Raw genomic sequence first — 13142 nt, forward strand, 5'->3', positions numbered from 1 at the left:
GGGGGGGTGATGTAAAGGGAGGGGAAAATGGAGGAAGGAAGAGATAAAGAGGTAGGGTGGAAGGAAGAGGGAAAAGAGCAAGGGAAGTGACCAACAGATGGACAGAGAAGACATATTTAAAGCATTATAATATCAAAAACATCATTTTAGACATTTGTGAGGCAATCATACCTTGACATGTTCAGGTGAGAGACACTGTTGGTCATCTGCATTTTTTCTGATTCTGTGCAAAAACGCCTAAAGAGGAAACAAAAACAAAGCATTTTTAAGGATAAGCAATGAGATTTATTTGTCTAATAAGGCAGAGGAATAAAATATAACCGCTATGTCATTATAGGCATTTCCAGGTTCATAATTGTATTGTGTGTCTCTACTGTAACAGGTTTCCATGCTATAATGTTCACAAAGTGTTTTTATTCCCATAGTCTGAGCCTCGCTGCTCTGATTGGGTAGCTGGCCGGCTCTGTTGTACATGGTCAACCGCTCTGAGTGTTACTTTGTGATATCACTATCTCTGAAGTAAACGAAGGACTACATTTGAGGCAGGGACATGAACTCTGGGATTTTACCCATTGCAAACATTTACTTGGATAAAAACTGTATACCACTACAGTAAAAGGAAAACCCAAAAAAGCAGAATAGGGCCCCTTTAATAACAAGACGGGGATCTATCTGATCTCATACGCAAACAAACGTCACCTGGAAGTGTGGTGCAGCTTCCCTCTGCTGATCATAAATCAGTACGTATGTGCTCTTTGCTTTGAGAAAAACAAATAGAGTAAATACAGATCCGTCACATTACTATGCATAGACACACAAGCCTTTGAGCGATAGACAGTCACATGGACTCTCACATACTTAGCGGAAAATAGACTTTCATGGCAGTAAACAAAAAAATGGTCTCGCTATCCCCGAGGTACCACAGAATGATGGTTTTTCCCCACTGTGACACTTGAAGCTCCCTGTATGGACCCCCTGTAGTGGAACCTAATGCACCTGAGCACTCAGCTGTAAGACATGAGCAAATAAATGCTTCATTGTTGCAGGATCTACACACACCACTTCACCGTGGACAGCCGTAATAGGCTCATGTTAACTTGAGCTTTGCTTGTGTGTGCAGTTCGGTCTGTGTGTGTGTCCTTGCCTGCCAATCAGAACCATGACTTACAGATTTAGGAGGAGAAAATAGAGGAGAAGGGAAGTGAATGTGCAAACAGTTTCTTTTATTCTGTCTTCCTAAGTTCTCCGTCTATCAGCCTTTGTCTGACAGGCTAAACCTTCCTCATCTCCAGACGCCAATACTGTCTTGAAAAGAACAGAGATAAGGGAGATATAAACCCACCAAATAAAACGCCAATGACTCCAGGAGCCTCGCACATCTGACCGTCTGCTGTTGTCTGCCGGCAATTGAGCGCCGTAAATCAGAAGATGCCGTCTGAAATGTGTTCCACGTGGACGAAGGGTGTCACAAAAGAGAGAAAGACGCTAGGCTCAATGCATATTTATTTCTAAAAAGCAAATATTACTGCAGTAGCTCTAAACCTTTTGATGCACACCTACCACATAAAAGTAGCAATGAGGAGACAAACAGCACAAGGATCTCCTCATGATCACACAATGTCTACTGTCTTTATGTGTGTCTTTCTTTTGATATTTTGATTATAGAAACAATGAACTATGAACACTTAGTAGTATTGTCTCGGTGAGTATAGGTAATCCTCATAGTGTCGGGTATTGTTTGAACAATCAGCAATATCCATGCGCATACAATACCGAAGTTTCAGAAGCAGCATACTTTATTTTCAGATACCTTAGTTAAGGGGCTTGAGTGTTACATAGAGATGTCCCTATGTTACAGAAGTAAACAAAGGAGTCCAATCTCTGTGTTTCAGGCAGGAAGGGAGAGGAGTGTGTGGTAGAGAAAAAACACACTACAGGAAAGGGAAAACCCCAAAAAGCATCATAGGGCCTCTTAAAGATTCAATATAAAGAAATCGTAATATGAACATAAAAAGTCCCTATAAACTTTTGGCACTATGCAGTCTCGATGGTATCAAGATTAGACCAACATGTTGACTAGATCCAACTGGATGCAAGTACTTTTTGGTGAATTGGATGAAGAGACCATTTATATACAACCGTTGCATGCTCTGTAGAGTCGCACAAAACATCAGCCAACTGCATGTATTACTTATAGTAAGTCGCCTGCCTGTAATGAAAGACTGACACTTGTAATCACACATTTGTTCTTAAGATAGAACCCAGCCGACCAAGCAGCAGGCAGCAATCATATAATTTCCTCTGGGACCGAACACTTTTCCCGTCTTTACTGGCTTTCTGCGTAGGTTGTACCAAAATAGAAAGCAAAGGTCCTCAGCAGAAAGCTGCGACCTCGCTAATTAAGAACCAGTATTAAAGGGTAGAACTAGTTGTTGTGTTCTTCACTGGTTTTGGGAGGGAGCTGATTGTGCTCCAGGCATACACTAATTAAATCTCCCATATGGTAACTCGTACTGGAGGAGCCACTTGAGTGAGAGATTGCTCCCTGGCACAATAAGAGGCAGGAAACAAGACTTTTCCTCAGTTGCTCTTAGATGTGGGTGAGCAGGGTGATGGTGGTCGTAGCATAGAGCAAAGCAAAACAATATAGCGAAGGAGACAATGTTGGATCAGAGGTATAATGTGAGAAATCCAGACTTTGGAGTCATCTCTTATTGACATCTTTCAGCCAGACAGGATTCAGTCTTTCCAAAACACGTGCCACACAGATGTGGTGACAGGGGGATCAGCAGGGAGAATGGAGGGAGGGAGCAACAAAGAGATCTTTTCAGTCCAGGTCTCGCCCCCGACATGGCCATTCTCACCCAGGATTGTATTGACTGTCTTCATTGTTCCATCACAAAGCAGCACACAGGTTTATTTGGAGTGAAAATGGGAGGCTTTCACTGTCTCCAGGAGAGAACCGGTAGACAACAGGACAGAGCCCAACTGGCCGGGCACACCTAGCATGTCAGAGTTTACTTACGTTTTTAAAGCCTGGACTGTGATTTTTATGGAGTGTGAATAGAATCAAAAAAGTAATATTATATTACTATAATGGAATGGGTATCTCTCTATCCTTCAAGTTGCTTGACAACCATTCATATGATCATCTTTGAGGACCCAAGGAAGTCCAGTGTCAATTATAAATTTGTTTTGTTGGCTAAGTAGTTATTGAGAAAGCCGCAAGTAGCAATACCAGAGGCCAAGCAGTCGGCAGGACGGGCGCTGCATTAGTGGGTTTAATTGGACAGCTGTTGACATCTGATTGACAGCAGTTCACTGTGCTTTGAAAGCCAAGCATCGTGATTATGCAAACTGTAGTGTGGACTGATTTACATATTCAGATATTTAGAGTACTTAGATAATAAGCAACAGTGAAAGTAACCCCTTGCTAAGAGAACAGTTAAGTCAGTCATACCAAACAGAAGTGATTTAGCCAGGAATCGGATTCTTTTGATTGGATCGTAACTGCTAATTCCATGTATTTGCTAAATAACTGCTTCATGATTTAGCATTCAACTAAATTGTTACCGACTCTGGTTTAGAAAACCAAAAAAGGAGCGGATTTGATCGCACCCTTAGATAACCCTCGGCAGATTACAAGTCATGTTTCATTTGCATGGAAAGGCCAATACCTCAGAGCATTGAACACACACACACTGACATTAAGATACAAGATGAATATTGAAAGAGCCACCCTTTTCCACAGGACGAGGCTAAGCCAGTTGTTATTGGGATCAAATCCATAATGAAAGGCAAACAGTAGTCATGACGAACGCTGTAACTCCACTCTACCCAGCGGGCGCAGTTGTTGAGCTCATTACTTCTTAATCAACATGCGGAGAGGCAGCATTATGCAGATGACGCCCTTGTTTACTTTGAAATCACCATCTCAGGTGAGACATCTGGCTCTTTTTTCGACATTGTCATGAGCGAACCACGGACGCGTAATCGAGTGGAGGATCAAACATTGATGAATAATATTCAGGCTACATGAATGACGAAAGACAATAGCCTACCTCTGCCAAAGATGGACATATTTATCTTGCTGTGTGAAATCTGATTCATCCACAGGTCAGCTCCTTCTGAACCCACCCCAGCTGTGTATTTAATGATGAGTTAGCTTACGTTTTAGAAGCCCACCGCCTTAAGCAAATTGTACTGATCATATATCTCCCTGGATAAAACACAGCTATTTATATTCCTTGTGACCTTTCCCGCCCTACGCAGCTCACAGAACAGTGTGCGCAGACGATGCTGGGTTACTCCGACACCTAAAAATAGCGATGACATCAATCAATGTGTTAATAATAGTCGGTCAGATGGGACACAAATTCAGTTTTTTGATACCGCTGGATTCATAATAATGAGTCAGAGTGGCGGCACAGGGGGGGCTCAGCTGCTGCACGGAGCACAACAGACATATTGCACACGATGGTCTCTTACCACAGGGGCGATGTGTTGTTAGGGGAAACTGATCATGATGCAATCCCTCAGGAGACTACAAAATCACGGAGCTTCTTGATGGACCGCAAAGTGGCTGCCAAGAATGACACTAATGCAGAATTATACCACTAATATTTGAGTATGGTTAAGCCAGGGAAGTTCAACACAGAGGCAGTCGTCGAAAGGCCTCAGATGTTTCAAAATGCTATAAATAATCAAGTAGATTCTTGTTGCCATGAGTAGTGTGTATAATGTATATTTTTGCCAACTCATTCAATGATCTATCATTTTCCCTTGGTTTCAGGAGCAAGAATGTACTTTTTATTAGACTTTTCTTTCAACTTTAACTCTTGCAGACTTATTCTTGTTCCTTTGCAAAACAATAACAAAATAATGTGAAATAATAACATTTTGACATTTAAACCGTAGGTTTTTTTTTAAATAAACAAAACCATTTTCCTGCCCTCTATCCTCATAGTAGTCAGGCATTTTGTATATTTGTCACTGTAGTTATGCAAAAAAAAAAAGAAGAATTGTCAAGATTTTCTCCAAGTTCTTCCGATTGCTCAACACTTGTTACTCATTCATTTCTCCTACCTCACCCTAAGAAGCCTGTACACATCAAGTCCATTCATAACAAAAGTGCCTACATCAGCACAATATTCAATCCTGACAGCATAAGAACGTATTTACAAAATGTTCCCATGTAGTAGCTTGGAGTCTTCTTGTCCATGGTGTGTGTACATTTTTACATTCCTCCTTTACTACAGAAGCAGGATGATCCTGGTCACAAACTCGATGCTGTTTAGCCCAAGAATTTCGGTAAGTTTACTCAAGTGTGAAAGTTCCTTTGAAAGTTAGATGCAGTTCAGAAAGTTCCTCAACAAAAATAAAAAGCCAACTGTTGTAATGTTGTAATTTGACCTCCGTGGTGTTAATGAATGCAAAGAGCGCTGCACAAAACACCTAAGGTCTGCATTGGTATGAGCGTTGCTCTAAAATATACGTTTTGTGCTTCTTTCAAAGCAGTTGTTTGAAAGTGCATTATCCATCAGCACTTTCAAACATTTGTCGTGCCAAAGCAGACATCACTCTTCTTCCCAAATGTCTATCGTAAGTAACCAAGGCTCAGGAAGAAGTTTGAAACTGGCCTTAGATCAGCTCACATAAAAGCTATCAAACATGGAACTTACTAAATAGGCACTTGCTGCATATTCAGGCTGAGTCACTTTTTGAAAGAACTTGTGTGCAAGAAGACAAGTTCAAAAACCCCAAAGTGCAACAGAAGAAGTGTGCACGCATGTCTTTCATTGTGTCTGTGTTTTGCAAGCAAACAGGAAGTGAAAATAGAGCAGTCGCCCTGAACAAAAGCCAACACTCTTTAAGACAACCAAATCATTGACAAGAATGGCGTTTTTTTTTCAAGCAGATAGGCAGTGGTTTAACTCAGCAGGGAAGAACAAAACAAACAGTCTGCAGAATGAAGCAGTGCCGCTCGACACAAAAGCAGCAGATGTTGATTCGGAACAGGAAGTGTGGCTTTTGTGCAAAGGAAGTATATGACATGTTTGACTGGCCGCTTTACTTTGGGTTCCAAGTCAAGTCTGACAGTTTTTGATACTAGCACGCAAACAAACAAATAAATCACATAGTGCTCTTTTACACTTAAAAAGCTTTTAATTATGGACTTCAACCCTAACTTTATAGCACAACATTTGCTCTGTAATGACACTGTGTTACCTATGGTTCAAAGCAATGACAAAGACAAGTAGAAGATAATGCTTGTTATGGATTGGATGGATTTACATGCAATTTTCACCCAATAGAGAACTCGGCAGGGTTAAAAAAAAACATGTCTAACCCAACACCAACAATCCCCTTCCACTCCCAGACAATGCTATCACTGCTTTACACAAATATCTGCTATTATGAGGCATCGTCTCAAATGCCCAAGAGCCAAGAGGGTCTGATTTGTGTTGGGGGGTTTGCTAAATGAAGAGGTTTATTAGACCGAGGAGGGGCCAGACAGTAAGGTGTGAAGATACAGATGGACCATATGCTGGTGTGGGTTCGCTCCACTGGGCAGTGAATAAGAGGCCTGCTGCCTTCACGTCTGCCTTGTCTGCTTTTGAACTGAGTTTTCTACCTGCAGCAGAGCCAAATACGCAACCTGATCCAACAATAGCTTCAGCTCTCTCTCCGTCAAGGTCTTCACTTTGGGCTAGAACCCTTTTAATTGGCTTCTGTTCAGTGAGATGACACTATTAAGCAAGCTCAATAATGAGGGAATATTTTTGCTTTCAAGTGACAAATCTTAAGAAGGATTGTAGTTAAAGATGATCTTTGAAGCAATATTTTTCACTATAAAACCTTAATCGATCGGGCTTAAGAAAAATGCAAAAATTGTGAAACATTTCTTGTTTTGTCAGCCCAAAACCTAACATTTTTCAGATTAATATAACACTGAGAAAAGCATTACAACATTATATTAGAGTGGCTAAAACCGTTTTTTAACCATTGCAGCTCTAATCTTAACCACTAAAAATACTGACTTAACATGAGAAACTCTACACAATCATAATTACAATAGGGAATGTACTGGAGAGAAGTAAGAAAAAAATCACAATTGTCTAATGAGGTCAAGTTGCCACATGGGAGCAAGTCATGCGAACAGTCAGGCGAATAGATTTGAACAGTTGGAGCTGCTGCCACACGGCTGGCAAGGGATGTTACCTCAAGGGTCACTCAGAGTCAGGTGGGAAGCATCCTTTTAATTTGGATGTTTACACTGAAAAGGTTATCCATAATAAACAGGGATTAATGGAAAAAGTAATGTGAGAACATGACATTTTGGAAGCTGGGCATGTGTACTGGATTGCGTTATACCTGAGAGGAGATTTTAATATTTGGACAGAAAATTCAAGGGAATTGCCAAAGACATATGTTGCTGTGTTCCAGAATTACAAAACAGACTTAGGAAATAGTGAGGTTTTGGTAAAAAGAGTATTTTTCACATTTTAAATCAACAACCCAGTATATGAAAAAAAAGTGAAATACTTGTATACCGGATTTAGAAACATTTTCTACTAGAAAAAAAGGTTCATATATTAATTTACATATTCATTAATATTAACCTCAATACGTAGTTTACGGTTAGTCAATAGCAAGGTGCTATAATGGGAAGTGATTTTATGAGAAACTGATAATTCATTACATTTTTGGGTCAATCGGATTGTATCAAACTTTATCATTTTTTCCGGTAAAATTATTTATTTCATGGCGTTAATGGGGACCAAACTGTGACATTTGTCCTGATTGCCCATGGCTACATCAGCATTCAACAACAATGCTGGGCCATCTATCTCAATTCAGATAACTCACAAGAGACCCTGTATATCAAGCTCAAGCGCTAACACTTGTCAGGGTTTTTCCAGCAGACCCTGAGAGCCGCTTTTCAATTTGCTGCGATTCCCACACCTACTGAAAAAACCCTTAAACAGAATCACAGATCCACATATTCAGGCCTTTCTGTGAGAGTTCTCAGGTCACCAGCCTCAAACTCTCTACTGCTCGTTATCCAAGAGAAAACAACAACAAGCTAAAAACAATGCCTCCATTAAGAGTCTCTCTTTCTTGGGGAGAGGATTGGCATGACCAGCCACAAAGGGGGACAGGGCAGGTTTGAAGAGGCAATGGGGGCCATTTCGGGGTCGACATGGCATGAAATTGAATAAATAAATGAAGAAATCCCCTCTTTGTGTCCTAGGTGCAGCAGAGCCAGAGAATGGCCTGTGGCGTCGCCACAATAAGAGAACCCAGCACATCTTAGCAGACTACTTTCTCTCTGAAGCTGTAATTCACATCTCGCCCCAACCCTCCAAAACTCCCTCAGCTTGCCTTCAAGCACCAACCAGTCCTTCGCTGTCTTCCAAGAGAAACCCTTTTTGGCAGAGCCAATCACCAAAACACAAAGTCTTCTTTGAGTCATGTCCAGTTTTTTTTCTCCCACTCTCACTCACTTCCACTTTGAAGGTCTTTAAACTTCAGTGCTCTATGAGTTGGGCGGAAACTAAACGCTACAAGGGGGAAGAGAGGCAGTCTGGACCACAGAGAAACAGACAGTCAGCACTGGACCAGAGACTTCCTGTTTAAGACTGCCTACTCATCAGCCTTCATCAGCTCTGTTGCATTAATGAATTCATTATGTGACACTTTCAATGACACACGCAGTGATAAATCTGTCAGCCTTCTTCTGGCTCAGCGAGCCTTTACAGTCTGTAAAGATTCTGCTTAAAATGGTGTTACTGATGCAGACATTTAAAACTTCTGAGCATGACTTGGTTGTATCAGACAAGTTGGCATGACGCATGTAAAACTGAGGGGCAATTTCCGCCTCGTCATTTAGCTAGATTTTCCTACTTTTACAGTGACTGCCCAAAATGATGCGTTATACATTACATTACATGTCATTTGTTAGACGCTTTTATCCAAAGCGACTTACACACATTCAATACTGTGGACAATCCCCACTGGAGCAATTTGGGGTGAAGTGTCTTGCCCAGGGACACAACGACATGCTGACTGCAGTGGGACTCGAACTTGCTATCCCGTGATTCAAAGTCCATCACAATATCCACTGAGCCACAGCCGCAATCCCACAAAGTTATGTCCTTTATGGTAGCAACACTTTTTTAGGTTCAAAGGCATCTTGTCACTTCATCATAGACCCTAGCCACACGGAGACGGTAACAAAAACGAACCGAATTCAATATCAAAAAAGTCTTCCGTCCACACGCAATCGGCACCAGAAACGCGTCCGTTCACACGAGACCGCTCGACCGGCTGGAGACGCTGTAGTACATATGCTGGGACTGTAAGTGGCTCTGTACTTCCTTCACAAAATACACCAAAAGCAGCGAAGAAGACTTCACGAGCATGCATGGTTGCCATGGTTGCCCTTCTGTTTATTCTCCGTGGTCCACCACGGAGAATAAACAGAAGGGCAACCATGGCAACCATGCATGCTCGTGAAGTCTTCTTCGCTGCTTTTGGTGTATTTTGTGAAGGAAGTACAGAGCCACNCCCCCCACCATTTAGAATCATGCTTCGTGGCAAAAAAAGAGTCTCTGCTCGTCTTTAACTGCAATAGTTACACGGTCGGCTTTTCTGAAATTGTAAAAAAGTTTGTTAATTTTGGTAATACAGAGTTGTGTTCCAAAATCTGCATATCTGGTTTTGTTTTAATCAAACAGATTCACAGCTGGATTTCTCTCCGAGGAGATGCAAACGTTATAAAACATTTTCTGTAATAATCATCTCCTGCTGCTTTAAGGCAAGTGGCTTCACGAAGGGATTGAAAGCATTAACCCTTCATCTAATGTTAAAACACATTTTCATTGAACATGCAGACACCTGCTGAAGTCTTCCTCACACATCGGGCCAAGCACACAAGATTTATTTTTCTTTATATATTTGTATTTGGTTTCTAGGACTCCTACGTTGCCATTTTTGACAACTACGCCATCTCATTCATCCCATCTCACAACCTACTGCAGTGTGTTCAGCCAGTCGATTCATACACACTACAAGGAGTCATAGTGACCCCCATAAAAACTCCATTTGGGCTAGACATAACCCTAGAACTCTTGTTCTAATTATAATGCATTTAGTTACAGAAACTCCTTAATTTTGCACATAGTGTTTGCAGGGCAAATTCAAAATGACCACAAAGATATTTTATCCACATTTCCAAACGGAGCTAAAGCACAGTTAAACTGTCCTGCTCCTCCAAACTAATCTATAGTGATCTCTTCAGAGGCCAACTCACTCACTGCAGCTATTTGTGTTATACATAGCTTGCATTTTGGCTTATTATGTAATTAAAGCTACTTTTTTCACTCAAACCCAATATTTAAATGTTTTGGCAACAGAAATGTGCAGTTTAGCCTTCACATGTTTTCTTTTTGCTTCACGTTTTTTCCGTTGACTCACTGTACTTTAGTTTTGATTCAAGCCCTCTTCACTGTCTGCCTGTAACAATGTGAATTTATTTATCACAGCAATGGAACAGGGCAAACTCCTCTTTGTTATATTGGAAAGTCTTAATGCACTGAGCACATTTTATGTTGATTCTTTCTATTCCCATTGGTTACCTTTCATGTCCTTTTTGTACTTTTGTGCAGTTTGAAAGAAAACCCTGCTGAAGGAAGAGTTTTATCTTGTGAAATACGAATGAAGACGAGGCGTCGGAGGAGTTTTTAACCTGTCATGTCTAACTGTGTGACTCACTTTCTATGACGGTGCTTCGCGCACATGCCTTTTTTTGGAAGGAAAAAGTAACATTGCTTCAAAGAAACCACATACAATCAGTCATACATGCTAGTTACTCCTCCATATTTAAAGATTTGCCGTGTACAGAAGCGGAGGATAAATATGTAAATATGATAGTGTAAGGCATTTAAAAGTTGTCTGTTGCATTCCTCATCTGGGATTGCGAGAAATTATGTATGTATGCAATTATGTGTGGGAGCATCACAATGGGTATTGAATGTAACATGCATTGATTAAAACTATTATTGACATTTTAATTCCTGCCATTCCTAATATTTCAGTTTTTGTTCACAGGATTGCTTTGATTTTTTTTTATTGGTAATCTTTTCCCCTCCAGAGGCAACTTAGGCTCTATATTAAGACATACATCTAAATAACTTGTAATAATTGCAGCAAAAATTCAAAGGATTACAAGGCAGATATTTCAGTTGCTCTATTATGAATATTCACAGCACAATTAAAGTGAATGTGGCCCAAGGCATTAACGCTTGTCTGTGAGTGCAGTGAAATAAGCAGGATGTTCCCTCTATAAAAACAACCAACTGCTCTTGGTCGAGACCTGTGCCAGTATTGCCAAAACTTGCCATCATGCCCTCAAGCTTATTAAATCTTAACTGACATTGTTGCAGCCTTTATGCATCCCTTTCGGCTACACCAAGAACAGGTGGCATATATTTAGTTTATTGAAAAAATACCATGGGAAATCTTAATTCAACACAACAAAAAATACAGACGACACATGTCAGTGCTATATCTTATGATACATGAAAGTGGTTTATAGACCGAATCGTTTCTAAAAGTTATTTTTTATCACATTACTACCTGTGCTCATTCTACCACCTTAAGTCGCACTTCTGTCTTTATCCACCAGAGGGCGCCTTCCTCTTAAATGTACCAGCTCGTGCTCGCTACAGGTGAGATAGGCTGCTATTGTGACAGGTAGGTAGGGGGCAACATATTTAGCTAAGTTACTCAATTAACACAACTGTATCATAAATATGCGTGACACTTAATTCAAATACTTACTTTTTAAAAGTTTTGATATCAGACTTTCTGATATGTATTTCTGTGTAGTTGCAACATGCATTGGTGCATCAAGAAGGGGGGATGCTAACATTTGAGACTTTTCAATGGCTTTTTCATATCATTAGCCCTGGACTAACAGCTAACCTAGCCTAGGGAAAGCAGCGTGACAAGTATTTCTGAGGTGTCTTTACTTATAACAGTAGGCTATGTTCATTTAACATTGTATATAAAAGATTAAAGGTAAGTTACTTTGTTTACTGCAATAGGTAATTTATTTGAATCTTTTATTTCATGTTTTATTATATTTACATGAACATATATAGTTTGTTTAAGGCATTTCCCTGGTAGGCTAAGCATGACTAATACGTTGAGTTTAGTTGTCATCAGTGGTGGAAATACATTCACTCAAGTTTTGCACAAGTACTATTTTGACATACTAGTACTTCACTTGAGTATTTCCAAATGCTACTTCTAGTCCACTACAGTTTGGAGGCAAATATTGTACCTTGTAGGCTACTACAGTCCATTTATTTAACACGCCTGTTTAATTTTGACATATGATTGTTTATGCAGTTCATTAATGTAACTGTTGTTGAAAGTTCTGTTTGTTTGTGTGCTCCTTCACAGCAGAAGTGAGCTGTGGCCCCTGTGTCTCTGCTCCGGGTCCCTCCTCCTCCTCCCCTCCAGCCTCTCTGCAGTCTGCCTCGCTCCGCCGCTCTCAGCTGCTCACACAGCCAGGCTCTCCGCTTGTTGTTTGGCACTTTTAGTGAACTTTATCTCCTGTGTGACCGGTGCAATCCTCATCATTACTTGTGAGGGGTTTTGGAAAACTTGCTCTTGAACGATGGACTGAAGCAATAACTCGACAAAGTGTGGATACTTAGTGAAATAAGAGCATTTCTGTAGAGAGCGACCTTTCTTACCATCATGGAAGAGGACGACGGGCATCACGAGAACGGTATCCACGCCACCAAGGATTCGGACCGACAGCAGCGGCTCCGGCTTTGTGTTTTAAATGAAATGCTCAACACCGAGAGGCATTATGTTCGGATATTGCTTTTCCTTCAGTCGGTAAGTTTGACATTACCTTTCACGCTGCTTTGGGTCACGTTCCGCTTTCACCTACACTGGCAGAACATTAAGCCAAACCCCACTCGTAAATCTTTCAATTCAAGTTTACCGTCTCATTGAACACAAATACACGCTGCATTAGAACATTGGTGACATTTTATAACATGACAGACTTTACACTTTAATTCGGCGTATGTACAGAACATTAATTGGCACGCTTTGCACAA

General features: G+C 40.7%; 1 long non-coding RNA gene across 1 annotated transcript in view; it reads right to left on the reverse strand.

Annotated features, from left to right (window-relative positions):
* Positions 1-249, reverse strand: part of LOC104966037 (uncharacterized) — a 6734-nt gene extending 6485 nt beyond the window's left edge. The window contains exon 1 of the long non-coding RNA XR_800613.1: positions 172-249. This is a non-coding gene — a long non-coding RNA (uncharacterized lncRNA). The remainder of the gene's footprint in view (positions 1-171) is intronic.
* Between the last annotated feature and the right edge of the window lie 12893 nt (positions 250-13142).

The sequence above is a fragment of the Notothenia coriiceps genome, unplaced genomic scaffold, assembly GCF_000735185.1.
Source record: "Notothenia coriiceps isolate Sejong01 unplaced genomic scaffold, NC01 NC01_scaffold00037246, whole genome shotgun sequence".
NCBI classification, from domain to species: Eukaryota; Metazoa; Chordata; class Actinopteri; order Perciformes; family Nototheniidae; genus Notothenia; species Notothenia coriiceps.